Below are 15,773 nucleotides of genomic sequence, written 5' to 3'. Positions count from 1 at the left end.
CTGCAGCAGCCTTCTCACTGCTGAAATGTTCTTGCCTGGTATGCTGTCGGCGTCGTTGATGGGTCGCTCAGAACCCTAGCAGAGCGATCGCCAAAATCCATATGATCATGTCCGACAATCTGATCGAAAGTTGTGCTAGAATTAAGGAAACTAAAAAGAAACAATGTTGGGAGTCCAAGTCAAAGAGGCAGCTGGCCACTAATATCCACCTGGATCAGTCCTCCCCATTTAGGAAGCAATGGTCCCCATTGCATTGAGTGCCTTAATGCGATGGGGAAACTTTTGCTAAACTTAGTCCTTGATGAGCCACTTGTGTTGGTGCAAGAGCTCGTTGGCTTTGAAAACCTGATAAAGTTGGATCTTGTTGTCATTGCTATAACACCCTCCAAAAATTTCACTACATTCAAACTTGGGATCCTACTTTACCATCGTATCTTGTGTCGCCTTAGTCGTCAAATGCTATTTCATGTCATCCTATATGATTCAAGTTTTCTTGAGTTTTTTCAAGTGTTGTCGCATTGATTAGAACATTTTTAGTGCATTTCATGGTCGTACATCTTTGTTGTTGTCAAACGACACTTTTGGTCGCACGCACACACACTTCATCTATTGTACTTGGGGAATGTAAGTGAGGTGGCGTTTTGATGCATACTTATCCTTGTTCAAGCTTGTCTAAGTTTTCTCGATGAGTTGACATGTGTCACAAATAGTTTTATGTCTGACCTCATCTTGTTCGTTCCTTGCTTTATGTTTTGGACATAGACAAATATCGATTGTAAAATGAATCCGTCGAGGTTGGGAGCACAAAAGCACACTCTCAAGCCTCAAGCAAAAATCCTTCCTTTTTTGAAAGTGCGCCATGCGCCCTCCAAGAGCGCAAAGCGCATGTTAAAAATAATAATGAGAAATTGATTCCTTGATTTGTACCTTAATTCAAGGAGTCAAATTCGAGTTCCTTCCTGTGCATGACTCGTGTTAATTTTTGCAACTGCGGTAAAATTCCACCTTGGACAACTGAAATGAATGAGATAATGATTACATTATATTCCTAGACTTTTTAAGAAGACCAAAATCAACCTAAAGATCACCCAATTTGGTCAAGCGGAAGTTAAGTTATGAATTATTTTATTCATACATGTATTATGGAATGGGTCAGCCCTAACCACATGAGTAAATGCTTGGGTCAATCTTAACCCCAAGTGAACCCTCAAGAAATTGTATAGATAGAGGAGACCTCAAGATCATTTGGACACATCTTCTCTTCTCTTTTGCCTTGGTTCGCACACGTTCGATCGAAGGAGTTTGCACAACGGTCCAAAATCACAGGCGAAAGGTTCGATCTGGGCTAGGGTTTTATGGATATCTGACACTGGCATAGAATAGGGCATTCTGGTCCCTGGACACTGGAACATAAGCCTATGAGAGTGACCAGAGACCCTTGGATGCTAGCACAAATGCTTATGGGAGCGACTATCACTTCAGAGGAAGATCTAGAGGTATCGGTCCTCGGTCGCTCGCCCATAGTGGTCCTGAGAGCGACCAGGTTGTCCCAGACACATGCATAGTAACTTCAAGGGAGCGACCAAGGGTTTTAGGTGTGTTTCACCCTAGTCACACGCACAAAGTATTCCAAAGAGTGACCGAGAAGTCACACTCGCCCTCACACAGTATCTGAAAGAGCGACCGGGGAGTTTTGGTCGCACACAGACAATTCTGATGAAAGCAACCAAAGTTCAGATCGAGGGTTTGACATCTTGGCTTCAGTTGACTTCAGGGATCTGGTAGATTTGGTTTTCTCTCTGTTGTTATACAGATTGTATTGGGCTCATTGACAATGACAACAATGCTCAGGAGTGTTCGAAACAGTGACAACAATATACAACAATTGACATCAGTTTGTGACATCACATTACAACCATCAGTATGAGGGTTTTGATTCCTAGCATGATTATATCTGTTTCATAGATATCGTTATTTTTTTGCTGCATAGATAAAGTTATGGATCATTGTACTCTCTTTTGTTGCATCATTTGATGACAAACTAAGAAGAAGAAGATTTGTAAGGGTTTTCCCCATAGTGGGTTTTTCCCTGGTCTCAGACCAATCCTGGTGTCTCCATATGTGTGCATTCCTTCTTCTACTTTTCCTTTTATGTTTTGCTGCATTGATGATGATGGTGATGTTGTTTCTTTCTATGCAATTGCATATGCTAATGTATAATGGAGTAGATTTGAATAATGTAATGATGATATGGGGCGAACTTAATGTATTAATGATGAAATGCAATTATCAAAGCAAAGAACAATGTTTCCCTATGCAAAATTAACATGGTATCATAGCTGGGTTGAAGAGAAGTAATGGAGATCACCCTGATAAGGACACCTTGGATGGAAGTATGAATAGGACAGTGGAGACCTAAAATAATTCTAGGGTTTGAAGAAAACGCTAGGCATCTTGATGATTAGGGTTTGATGGATTATATGAGGTTAGGGTGGAGAGAAAACCATGTTTTATGGCAAAGACTTGAGATTTGATGTATGAAACTCTAGCATGGTCTATGTCAAGCACTTGTGGGAGATTCGATGAACCCCTAGATGGGATAATCCCTAGCAGACCTGGTTGGATACTTGAAAGCAACATTGGTATATGGACCATGGACATTGATGGCTCTTGAAGATTGGTTCAAGAGGGAGAGGATCACCTCTCATTGAAGATAAATATTTCTTGACTTATGATGCTTCCTACTTGTTAAACTTATAGATATGATGATTATGTTTATTGCTTGTAATTCTTGTATATGTATTTGAGTATATGGATGTTTCTAACCTCCTTAATGAGATGTGTTGAGTAGATCCTTCTTGAGGATCATTTTGAGATGTAGATTTGGAAATAGATAAAGAGGTACTTGATGAAAAGATGACAAAGTGCTTCAAGTGGCCTATGTCTAATGAAAAGGTGCACAAGTAATACCACAAGGTATGCATGGTATGTTTCAACTATTGGATCGGTAAGTCCTAAGGTATGATGAGAATGTCTCTTTCTTTAATGTCTCATACACACACATGAAAGTGACTTGGATCTATGTTTCCTGTGATGAAATAATGCACTTGGTGTTGAACATTTTGATCTGAATTCTATGAGGCTATCTAATGTTGATACATTGGTACACTTGATGTTTGGCTAACAACTATGATCTATCTGTTGGATATCTTGATCCTATAAAGAAGGATAGAACCTTGGCTCTAGAAAATGATACTCTTGATGCTTGTCATGATGGATTTCATATAGAAGGATAGTTCATTGACTCATATATATGAGTCTGCTAGTAATGCTTGCAATAAACATGATGAAAGCATGTGGAAAGAGTGATTGACACTCTTGTTGTTTTGATAAAGCTTTATTGAATGAACTAATATGATCTTGTTGGTCATGAAGTGCATGGTAAACTTGATGTGAGAGGTATAAGTGTAAGATTGATATTCCAGATCTCTTATTACCTGTGGTCTTGTCTTGATGACATATGGTTAAACCAAATGTCCTAACTTAATAGAGTGACTTGATAGAAAGTGCTATTGTTTTCATAATCTTTGAGATCTATATGTTGCTTTGATTCTAAACCTTTGATGAAATATTGATATCATGACGTTGATAGGCATATGTTTATGATCTAACATATCTACTTTTGCATGAATCAAGTAGAGACAGGTTGCTTACATGAACGAAGATGAGTGATGCAAATCCCCAGTCAGAGGGAGAATCTTTTCTCAAGATTCTTACCCTTATTACTATTTGTATTCTATGCTACTAAAGTATGATTTATGTGCATCTGACAATATTGATCTGCAACAAAGTCTTAGATCTGAAGCCCATATATAAATTAGGGTTTCTTCTCTGGATGCAGTCATAGGTCTAGGAGATCTCATCCCTGGACGCATGCATGTTAAGGCCTAGACATCATCTAGGTAGCTAAAGTTGCTCTCATGCTAACTTGAAGGGAGCAGGCAGAGGTTTGACTATAGTTGACCATCAGTTGAATCTTTCTAAGACTGTTTGAACTTTGAATCATGATGTCCTTGACATATTCTGCCACTGGTAACTAATTTCTAAAATTGACGAGTTGAATTTCTAATCATATAATGAAGTATTGTGCATGAAATTAGGTGGTCACCTAGAAGATGTTAGTATGATAAATGTATTGCAAATAACAACAAGATCTGATAGCAAAAATAGCTTGAATATTTTCCATAACATGAACATGCAAATTGAAATTGTGTTTGCAATTGATCAGAACATACAAATAGATATGTCACTATGTTTGTTCTATGAGATATTGGAACAATTTGACTGATTGATACAGATGAACAATGTTTTGTCATGATGCTTGACATTAAATTTGATGATTGAGATATGCTTTGAATATAGATCTCACTACGATAGAAAATTTCGACTTGACTTGATGTCTAAGAATTCAATCTGATGATTGTTGATTTACCTTGATGTCAATGATATGTGGACACTATGGCTCATGTGGGTATTCAGAAATTGGCCTCCTTGTTCTTAGCACAATGGTTGAAATAATGATAGTTGTGATTATGAGAATGGATTATGTTATGATTATGAGAATGACTTGATGAAGCCTTAGACTTATATTGCATCGTTGATTACAACTTTTTGACATGATAATAATCGAATTCAGTCTTGATATGAGCTCTACCCGTCTCCTGGTTGAAAGTATTGATACTATGATAATGATGACTTTGATAATGGTCGTGAACTGGATTCTAAACTCTGATGAGATGATTTTGCGGATACGATGATACAAAAATGATTTATGTAAGGATGATTATGATGGCTTAGCAAGGCATTATGCTTAGAGCATTTCAATCTAGATATGTCTATATTTGATAGTTTTCTGATGAAGTCATGATGATGAGTTACAAGATATGGCTTTGATATTGATTATGGTTATGATTTTATATCTTGATGATCTACTTGTGACAGGTGATGAGTCTCTGATGATCTAAATCAGAGGGAGATGGTTTCTAAAGACCAAAATGATGTATCATGGCATGATGAATTGATTTCTGGAGTTTGGGGAAGAAATTTCATATTGAAAAGCTATTGGAAAATGTTTTTGTAAATCCTTGATACTCTGATTTGAAGTTCAAAGATGTTTTGAACTCGGCATGGCACCTGACAATTGATTGAAGTATTATTGATTCTATTTTTGAACAACCATCTGTATATATATGATGTGCATAGAACCTCAATAAATTCATGATTGAGCTACTTCACTCACATAGAGTTGCCACCGGGCATGATTTGAAATATTTGTGTTGGGTGCAGTATTTAGGGGTATTTCAGGCACCTTTTTCCCTACTTTTGGCTATTTTGCTCCACTGAATCCATCAGTCCTTGACACAATGACACTCTCCCTGGTTGAAAATAAATATTTTTCTATGACATATTATTATGCCATTTTTGTTGAGCATCAAAAGAAATAATGTCTTTTTGAAATGACTAACTAGGGAAATTGTAGAAGATGTTTTCTGGATGTTTTTCTTTTAGGTGATGCTGTAATTATCAAGGATTTTGGTCAAACAATTGATGTTGTTACACCTCAAAGATGGCTTCTACACCGTGATGTTGCTGCAAACTGTCAAATACCGAGGCAGTTATTCTCGAGATATTTGTGAAGACTGTGAGCTATAAATTTATGCGCAACGTTGAGAAGATTTGAGAAGTTATAGATATTAAAGGTGGTGTAACTATAATGGATCCTTAATTGGAAACTGGTTGTAACAATTTCTATTTTATTTCATTTCTGTTAAAACGGTAAACATGAGAATCGTGAGATTCTCATGATTGATTCATTCCTTAATTTGGGTTCTATAAGAATTTATAAGGAGATCTAGCCCTCTGAGAAGGGGACAACAATTTTTGAAACAACACTGATATTTTGATCTTGTAACCTTCAGCCATTTTAATACAATAAGTACTTGGTGCTGGTTTTACTATTATTGTGTTGATAAGTAGTCCAATTCCATTCCTACACCCTGCTAAGGGGGAAGGGCCCTCCTCTTTAGCAAGGATCACAATATTAGTAGTGTATATATTTTCTTAGATGTTTATGTGAATTTTATATTGTCGTTGCATATATTGTGGAACAAACGCATTTATGTGTTCGGATTTATGGTATGTTGTTTTATATTATTGCTTTGAGTCAATCAATAAATATATGGTGCGCCTATTTATTTTCTGGAACTTATGAAGTGTGAACTTCTTCCTTGCTAAATGAATTTCAATTACGCGTTGTGTTTTTCGATTTCTGCAAGTGTGAATTTCATTTTTGCAAGAGTGTTTTCAGAATTCTGCATATGTGTTCAACAACATATTTTTGTTACCTGGTTGAACATGTATCCACATAGACAATGTTGACTCCTTTGAAATAAAAGACCTACCCTAGTCGAAAATTAATGTTTGTGATTCAAATGTTTTTTTAGCATGATAAAATAGACCAAACATTTTGGCATCGTTTCCAAGGAAGGTAGTTGACGATACAGTCAACCAGTGTGTTTCTTGTTAGGATAGCGTTTCTAAGTGCACAGGTGCTGGGTGGTAAGACGAGAGGTAAGAACCTACGCATCGCTCTAACTTACCTGAGTGGGCTCACCACTGTGATCATTAGAACACTTAGGGTGTGTAATTTTTTTTGAAATTTCCTTTTAGAAGTGTCCTCAATTTTACAGACACTAGGTAGTAAGACGAGAGGTAAGAACATGCACATCACTCTAACATAACTCAGCGAGCTCACCACTGTAGTAATTGAGACACTTAGAGTGTGAAATAATTACACATAGGGTCCATGTGTAGGGTGTATGAATAAGAAGACATGAAAAATAGAAACTCTAATAAATCTACAGGTAAAATGGGTCATAAAAGGAACAAGAAAAAATATAGATTTAGGGAAGAAAACATTTATTCAGGAATTAATATCAAAAGTAGAGAGAGAGCAGTCAACTTCGTAGAAGGACACAAGAAAAATAGGCCTGTAGAAAGCTGTTACTCCCATATCAAGATCAGAAGAATATGGTTCCTTTGTCTTAGGACCCCACCTTCCTCAAACTAGCCTACATACTCCCAAAATTGTAGATTCAATTCAAGAACAATAGGGAGAGACTAGTGGCCAGGATTTTGGATTAGAAGGCCAAGGGGAAACTAGTGGGAAGCACCAAGAGCCAAAATCAGAAGAACATTCTTTTACTTGTCAATACCCAAATTTAAGCAGTGCAGTAAAATAGCTAGTCCCAGAGCACCATGAACAAACATCATAGGAATCTTCATCCATAGAACATTCACCCAATAATCTTTGGGAAGAGACTCACCAAAACAAGAATCAAGAGAATCCACAATGGGAGACAATAATAACAATGACATGAAAAATGCCACTATTACCACTTTTGAATTTCCAATAAGTGATATAAAGGGCGAAGATCCCATGAAAAACATCCCTCTATCAGCCCTTCCATATTTTCAAGGATACTTTTTTTGTTTGAATTTGATGTTTTGTGAAGGAGCTATCATTATATTCAGATGCTCAGAAGCTGAAGTTGTTCCCTGCTAATCTGAAAGGAGCATCATTAATATGGTTCGTGGGACTAGGTTCTGCTACTATTCGGACATGGGGAGATATGAAAACCACATTTTTGTCAAAATATTAGGGCTATTGTTAGACCAGGGACTTGTGGGAAGAAATATTTAGAATGACGCAGAAGGAAGAAGAAAAATTGGAAGATTATGTGGAACGATTCCACTATAATCTACCGAGATCTAAACATAGTGATCTAGATCCAGAAATATTGAAAATTATATTCATATTGGGAACAAGAGATGATTGCCTCGATATGTTGAACCTATTAGGAAAATGAGATATATCTCAGGAATCATTTGAATAGATAATAAAAATATGCTTAAGATGCTCAAGAGGATCGTCACGAGGGAGAAGTATGTTGGAAATAATGCTGAGAGGGGGGGTGAATCAGTATTATCAGATCAATAAAACTTTTTCATACTCAGAAACATATACGCTACTTCAGTTAAGTGAACCAGCGTGTACACGCTGCTGTGTCTAAAGCAACCAGCGTATAACCAGAAAACTTATGATTCAGTTAGCTTATCTTCAGTAAATACACCAGAACATTATTAACCATATTAATAGTAAACAGATGCAGTATAACATAACAGATCATCACACAAAAGCCACACACATGAACACCATGATATAAGGTGGAAACCCAATGTGGGTGAAAACCACCTGCTGCAAGTCGTCTCTATCTTTCTTTAATATGAAACTTCAGTTTACAATCTTTTGTACTGGTGTAGCCTTATACCAGTACGCAGGCTACAACCTGCAGAAGCTACAACCTTCTCTCGTTTACCAGACTCTCCTGGAAGGGAGCTCCAACCCCCTTTGCTCTAGTACGTAGGTGCTGGCCTACAAGCTTCTTTCCTTCAGGTACCACTTTTCATACATTTTCAGACTGGATATTCCTGAAGCACAACATTACAATCTGAAGACCACAATTCATTCAACTTTCATAACAGATCATTGAAGCACAAAACAACCAATACTAGCATCATCAATCTTTGAATCACTGAACCACTGAAACCCTGTCAATACCAGTCACCAGAACACAGAGCAGACTACAGAACTCTGCAATAACAGTCAGACCCAACTGCAAACCCAAAAATCAAGCTTCAAAAGATATACGCTACTTCAATGAAAGAAACCCGCGTATACACGCGCTTTTACCGAAGACAACCTGCGTACAGATCTAAAAATAATTTCTCATAACTTGCAGCTGTACCAGACATTAGTCATACCCAGAACATAACATTGCGTCAGTATGCAGATCTAGAAATACGCATAATCAACCATATCACAAGAGTGCATTTCAAACCATTTGATCCCGATCTGTCCTTAGATCTAGTCTTCCATCAATCGGTGTGATCTCTCCTTAGCTTAGATCAAGCAACCCAGAACCTGCATACCAGATCTCTTTCTTTTTCAGATATTCAAGACTTTTTCGATACACAATGCCTAATGATCTTCTTCTCCTTATATAGCCTTAGGCCTTGCTCAATACCAAGGGCCAAAACCATAGAAATCCAATACCATCAACTTCAAAACTAGGGATCAACACGTCTGTCGAGATACTTTGGTCTGGCTCAAGTACCAAGGACTAACTACCACGGACCAAAGGGAAGCTTCTCGACATGTACACCCTTTTCTATTCATGACACTGCGTGTATACGCGACTTCGTATATAGCTAAACAGCGTATCTGCGACTTAGTATATAGCGTACTAGCGTGTATACGCAACTTGGGCTTAATGAACCTGCGTATATGAAGTTTCTCTTCATACTTGTAGTCTGGACTGAGGTCTGTCATCAAAGAGAGTTGCCATCAAGGAAAACACCTGTATCATAGCGCCACACCTGTGCCAAAATGCCAACAATCTCCCCCTTTGGACTTGATGGCAACCCCAAGATCCTTAGAATCATTCTCCCCCTTTGTCATCAAGGGCAAAGGGCTGTGCTCCCCCTGAGTACATGCTGATATCTCTGCTTGGCTGTGCTGAATCATGCTCCCCCTGACTGTAGGAAAGATCTTCAAAAGATGTTCTTCAAAAAGAACCAAGACTTATACACCATAAGGGACCTTCCTATCACCAAAAGACTCAATACATACATCCATACTCCCAACCAAGAGGGGACACATCAGAAACAACCAATTATATTACATCATTCATCCCAGGCATAGTGGGGAAACCAACATAGGCCATTACATGACCTTGACACCATAAAAGAGATATCACAAAAGAGATACATGACATAGAGACAACAAATCTAGACCAAGACTTATGAAAGTCACCAGCAGCATCTGATAAACATCTTTTATATCAGCAACCAAGATTTCCTTCTGAGATCCTTCTCCTGAAACCAACAACAGTTGTCAATTAGGACCAAAAGCATCTAAATGCCAACAATGCTTTATGAGACTTTAAGCTGCTCCCCCTGAACCTGTGCCTGTTGCACCCCCTGAAACTGTGCCTGAAGAATTCTGGCATACCCATCTCAGACCTTCTCCAACCAGAGTCTGCCCTTGCTGTTCAGAACTCCATATACGCGACTTCTCCTGCATAAAACAGCGTATGTACGTGGATATACTTTCTACCACACGCGTACACCATACACGCGACTTTCCCTTCATAAATCGGCGTATATACGTGGATATCCTTTACGCAACTCGCGTATACCAACTTTTCTGTAGAACAAACAAGCTTCAACAGTAGGATGAAGCATCAACTACTCCTAGCTTTTGTTTGAGATATTCAAAAGTTTCCCTGGGCAATGGTTTTGTGAGAATATCAGCAACTTGTTCCTTAGAAGGAACATACTCCAACTTGACCTTCTGCTCAAGCACTTGTTCCCAAAGAAAATGGTACTTGATTGGTATGTGCTTGGTCTTTCAGTGCATGACTGGATTCTTTGAAATGCTGATTGCACTTGTATTATCACATAAGATAGAGACTGGTGGAGTGCAAGTGATTTGAAAATCCTGCAAGGTCTGCATCATCCAAAGAAGTTGTGTGCAACAAGATGCCACAGCCACATATTCTGCTTCAGCTGTAGATAAGGCAATCAAGCTCTGTTTCTTGCTGAACCAAGATACTAATCTGGAGCCCATAAAGAATGCACCACCACTTGTGCTTTTCCTGTCGTCCACGCTTCCGGCCCAATCTGCATCTGTATAAGCATGAAGTGTGAGATCTGTATCTCTAGGATACCATAAGCCATAATTTTGTGTCCCTTGAAGATATTTAAAAATTCTCTTCATTGCCTAAAGATGAGTCTCCTTTGGATTTGCCTAAAATCTTCCAACTATTCCGACTGCATGCATGATGTCTGGTCGGGTTCCTGTCAAATAAAGCAAACTCCCAATCATGGATCTATAAGTTGGTTGATGAACTGCTGCTGATTCATCATTTTCACTGAGGCTGCATCCTGTAACCATGGGTGTACATACTGGCTTTGAATCTTCCATGCCATACTTCTTCAAGATCTGCTTGAGGTACTTGGTTTGAGACAAGAAGATACCTCCTTCATTTTGTTGGATTTGCAATCCAAGAAAGTATGTCAATTCTCCAAGTAGTGACATTTCGAATTCTTTCTGCATAACCAAGGCAAAGGTTTGACTCATAGTCTCTTCATTGCTGCCAAAGATAATATCATCTACATAAACAACAAGTATTAGCAATTTGTTATTTTCAACTTTTATATAGAGATTGCTATCTGTTGATCCTTTTGAAAAGCCTTGTTGGTGAAGATATTTGTCCAACCGATAGTACCAAGCCCTTGGAGCTTGTTTGAGACCATAGAGAGCCTTTTTCAGTCGGCATACAAGGTTTGCATCATTCCCAAGAATGAAACCATCTGGCTGCTCAATATATACTTCTTCTTCTAAGTCTCCATTCAGAAAGGCTGATTTCACATCCATTTGAAATACCTTGAAGTTTTGAAAGCTTGAGAGAGCAAGGAACATTCGGATGGCCTCAAGTCTTGCAACAGGAGCAAAGGTCTCTTCAAAATCTATTCCTTCTTGCTGCGCATACCCTTTACAAACAAGTCTGGCCTTGTTTCTAATTACTTCTCCATTTTCATTCAATTTATTTTTGAAGACCCATTTTGTCCCTATGACATTTATCTTTTGGTCTAGGAACCAATTCCCAAGTGTTGTTCTTTTCGATCTATTCAAGTTCTTCATCCATTGCTTTGAGCTAGCATTCATCTTTGCATGCCTCTTTCACATTTTGTGGTTCAGTGGAAGAGAGTAATGCCAAATAGCTTGAAGCTTCTGCAATTCTTCTTCTTGTTTGTACTCCTGCTTCTTTCTGCCCCACAATCTGAGATTCTGGATGATTCTTTTGAACATATCTGGATGGAGTCTTCTCTTCTATTCTTGTCTGCTCCTCTGGTTCTTCTTGAGGTTCTTCTTCTTCTTGAGGTTCTTCTTCTTCATCATTCTGCCTTTGAGGGTAGCCTTCATCTTCTTCAATGTCTTCATGATGAACTTGCCTAGGAATGTATCCCTTCTCATCAACCACTACATCAATGCTGTCAACAATTCTGCCAAGTCTTTTATTGTAGCACTTGTTTGCTTTGCTATGTGGAGAATAACCAAGAAGAATGCCTTCATCTGCTCTTGGTTCAAGTTTTCCAAGTTTCTCATCAGTATTCTTAATATAACGTTTGCTCCCAAAGATTTTGAAGTGCTTCACCGAAGGAGTCTTACCACACCAGAGCTCATGAGGGGTTTGAGTGCTATTTACTCGAACATTTGTTTTGTTGAGAATAATGACCGCAGCATGTGCAGCTTCACCCCAGAAAGTTGCGGGAGTACCAGATTCATCAAGCATAGCACGAGCCATTTGTTGGACTGTTCTGTTCATTCTTTCCACAACTCCATTTTGCTGAGGAGTTCTAGCTGTAGAGAATTCTCTTCTTATCTCATGTTCTTCACAAAAATCGAAAAATTCATTCGAGGTAAACTCCCCACCTCTGTCAGATCTGAGGCACTTAATTTTGTGTCCTGATTCATTTTCAGCCAATGCTTTGAAGGATTTGAATTTTTCGAATGCTTCATCTTTGTGCTTCATAAGTCCTAACCAGACAAACTTGGAGAAATCGTCAATGAATAATATCAAATATTCTTCTCCTCGAGGTGTTCTTTTTCTGAATGGACCACATGTATCTGTATGTACTAGCTCAAGAGGCATGCTAGCTGATCCTTCCTTCTCAGGAAAATTAGTTCTGGTTTGTTTTCCAAACTGACATGATTTGCATATGGTGTTGTCTGGAATTTTGATATCTGGAAGATCACGAACTGCCTGATATTTGCATGCTTTCCTTATTTGTGGAAAGCTTAGATTCCCTAACCTCCAATGCCATAGCCAATGTTCATCATCCTTGCTCAAATAGCATTGTTGTTGTCTTTCTTCAAATATGTATAGATTATTTGGAGTCCTTCTTCCCTTGATCACTGTTTTACCTGTATCAAGATCACGAACACAACATCCATTTGATCTAAATATTACCTCTGTTCCTTGATCGCACATCTGACTGACACTCAGAAGATTATGCTTCAATCCATCAACATACAAAACATTTCCTGCTTTGACCTTCTCTTTCAACGGAGCAACGCCTTTTCCTTTTATGGCTGCAGAGATATCGTTTCCAAAAGAAATTTTCTTTCCCTTTTCTAATGCGGTATATGATTCAAGTTTTTCTTTGTCCCCTGTCATATGCTTCGAACATCCGCTGTCAATGTACCATAGACTTTCTTGACCTTCTGCATAAAAGGCTATCCCACATCTTTCTGGTTGCGGTTCCTTTATTCTCCATGTTCTAACATTTGAGTTTTGTTCCTTCTGAGTTGTCTTCCAGAACCTGCTCCTGCATTCAGAGTCTTCATGGCCAAAGTTATTACAAATAGAGCATTCAACTTCATTTTCAAGAACCGAAAAGTTGTTATAAGTCCTTTTCATGGTTCCAGTCATACTCCTTTGCTTTTAAGCTTCTCTAGTCATGATTGTCTTGTAGGCAACACATTGAGCTGCTTTGTGACCGGAGTTATGGCAAGAAAAACATTGGCCATTAAAGAAACTTCTGCGATAATCAGATCTATCATCCAACCGATTGTAGCTTCTATTCACATTCATTCTTGGGGCAAATTGGGAAGATTTTACCTGTGGCTGATTATAGCTTCTGTTTGTCCTTAAGGCAGTTTGTCCTCGAATTTCTTGATGGTATTTATTTTTTATTGAGGTAAACTGTCCCTGATTCACCTGATGACTTTTATTTGGCCTTTGCTTGCTTCTCCTTGCTGCATCAAGATAACTTTTAGAGGTAGAGGCTTGAGATGTTTCTCCATTATATCCCAGACCTGTCTTGATCAGAGGAGATCGCTGCACATTGATAATCTCATCCAAGATTTCAGATCCTTTAACAAATTTGAGATTAATCACTTTTGTTTTCTCAATCTCCTTTCTAAGACAAACAATCTCACATTCCAATTTTTCAAGATGTTTTTCCTTTTCAGTCAGTTGACATTGTAGAGAATCAATAATAGCACTTTTCTCTTCTAAGCAAACTTTGAGATTATTCATTTCTTCATAAAAGCCATCTACATCTATAGCATCCATGTAGTCATCATCTTCAAAAGCCATTAAAAGTTTATATCTATTACCTTGTTCATCTTCGTCACTATTTGAAAGACCATCACTATCTTCATGAGTGTAATAGCTTTTCTTCTTTTCATTCTGTTTCTTGTTCCATTTAACAGGTTCCTTTCCCTTGTCATTCTTATCTTTGTGAGGACATTTGGTAGCATAATGACCTACTCTTCCACAAGCAAAGCATTTAAAAGGTAACTTACCTCTGAACCTTCCAGAACCCCTTTGAAGATTTCTGACAAAATTTGATTCCTCTTCTTCATCTTCTGGCACGTAACTTGCTTCATAATAATGTTCTTTGCCTGAAGCCTTGAAAGCAACTTCTCTTCTGTCTGATGGACCTCCCTTTCTCATTTCATAAGCAATTAGAATTCCGTGAAGCTGAGACATAGTAAGAATTCGTAGATTTTCCTTTTCTTCTATTGCAGACACTTTAGATTCAAATTTGGGGGACAATGATCTTAGAACCTTTTCAACCACAATAGCCTCTTTTATTTCTTCACCCAGGTTTTTCATGCAATTAACAATCTCATCTACTCTAAGAAAATAGTTAGCCACACTTTCATCATTATACATCCTGAGAGTCTCATACTTAATCCCGAGAGTTTGAAGTTTAGCACGCTTTACCTGTTCGTCTCCTTCATAGCTCGTGACAATTTTGTCCCATATTTCCTTTGCAGATTTATAGTGCATTACCTTCATGAATTCCGATTGGGATATACACCCCAATAGAGTACTAACTGCTTTCGCATTTGTTTCATATTTCTTTTTCTCGTCTGCATCTGTAGGAGTAGTTGAAGGAAAAGTGTAGCCGGTCTCTACGATGTCCCAAACTTCTGTACCAAGGGATTGCAGATAGGCAGTAACTCTTACTTTCCAATAATTGAAATTTGTCCCATCAAAAACCGGTGGCCTGATTGATGCTTCTTTCTCGTAGTTGCTCATGATGAACGATCTACCTTCAAGCGATCAAGCTTCTCTGAAGGACTTGCTCTAATACCAATTGTTGGAAATAATACTGAGAGGGGGGGTGAATCAGTATTATCAGATCAATAAAACTTTTTCATACTCAGAAACATATACGCTACTTCAGTTAAGTGAACCAGCGTGTACACGCTGCTGTGTCTAAAGCAACTAGCGTATAACCAGAAAACTTATGATTCAATTAGCTTATCTTCAGTAAATACACCAGAACATTATTAACCATATTAATAGTAAACAGATGCAGTATAACGGAACAGATCATCACACAAAAGCCACACACATGAACACCATGATATAAGGTGGAAACCCAATGTGGGTGAAAACCACCTGCTGCAAGTCGTCTCTATCTTTCTTTAATATGAAACTTCAGTTTACAATCTTTTGTACTGGTGCAGCCTTATACCAGTACGCAGGCTACAACCTGCAGAAAGCTACAACCTTCTCTCGTTTACCAGACTCTCCTGGAAGGGAGCTCCAACCCCCTTTGCTCTAGTA

At 38.3% G+C, this 15,773-nt stretch overlaps 1 protein-coding gene across 1 annotated transcript in view; it reads right to left on the bottom strand.

Moving 5' to 3' along the window:
* LOC149211490 (uncharacterized) overlaps positions 1 to 15,773 on the bottom strand; it is a 69,353-nt gene that overhangs the window by 6,096 nt on the left and 47,484 nt on the right. The window lies entirely within an intron of this gene.

This window comes from Pinus tabuliformis, chromosome 1_1 (assembly GCF_031772625.1).
Source record: "Pinus tabuliformis cultivar Carrire ecotype Pingquan chromosome 1_1, CPIR1, whole genome shotgun sequence".
Lineage (NCBI taxonomy): Eukaryota > Viridiplantae > Streptophyta > Pinopsida > Pinales > Pinaceae > Pinus > Pinus tabuliformis.
The sequence above is the reverse complement of the archived record's forward strand: the minus strand, read 5'-3'. Positions and strand labels throughout refer to the sequence as shown.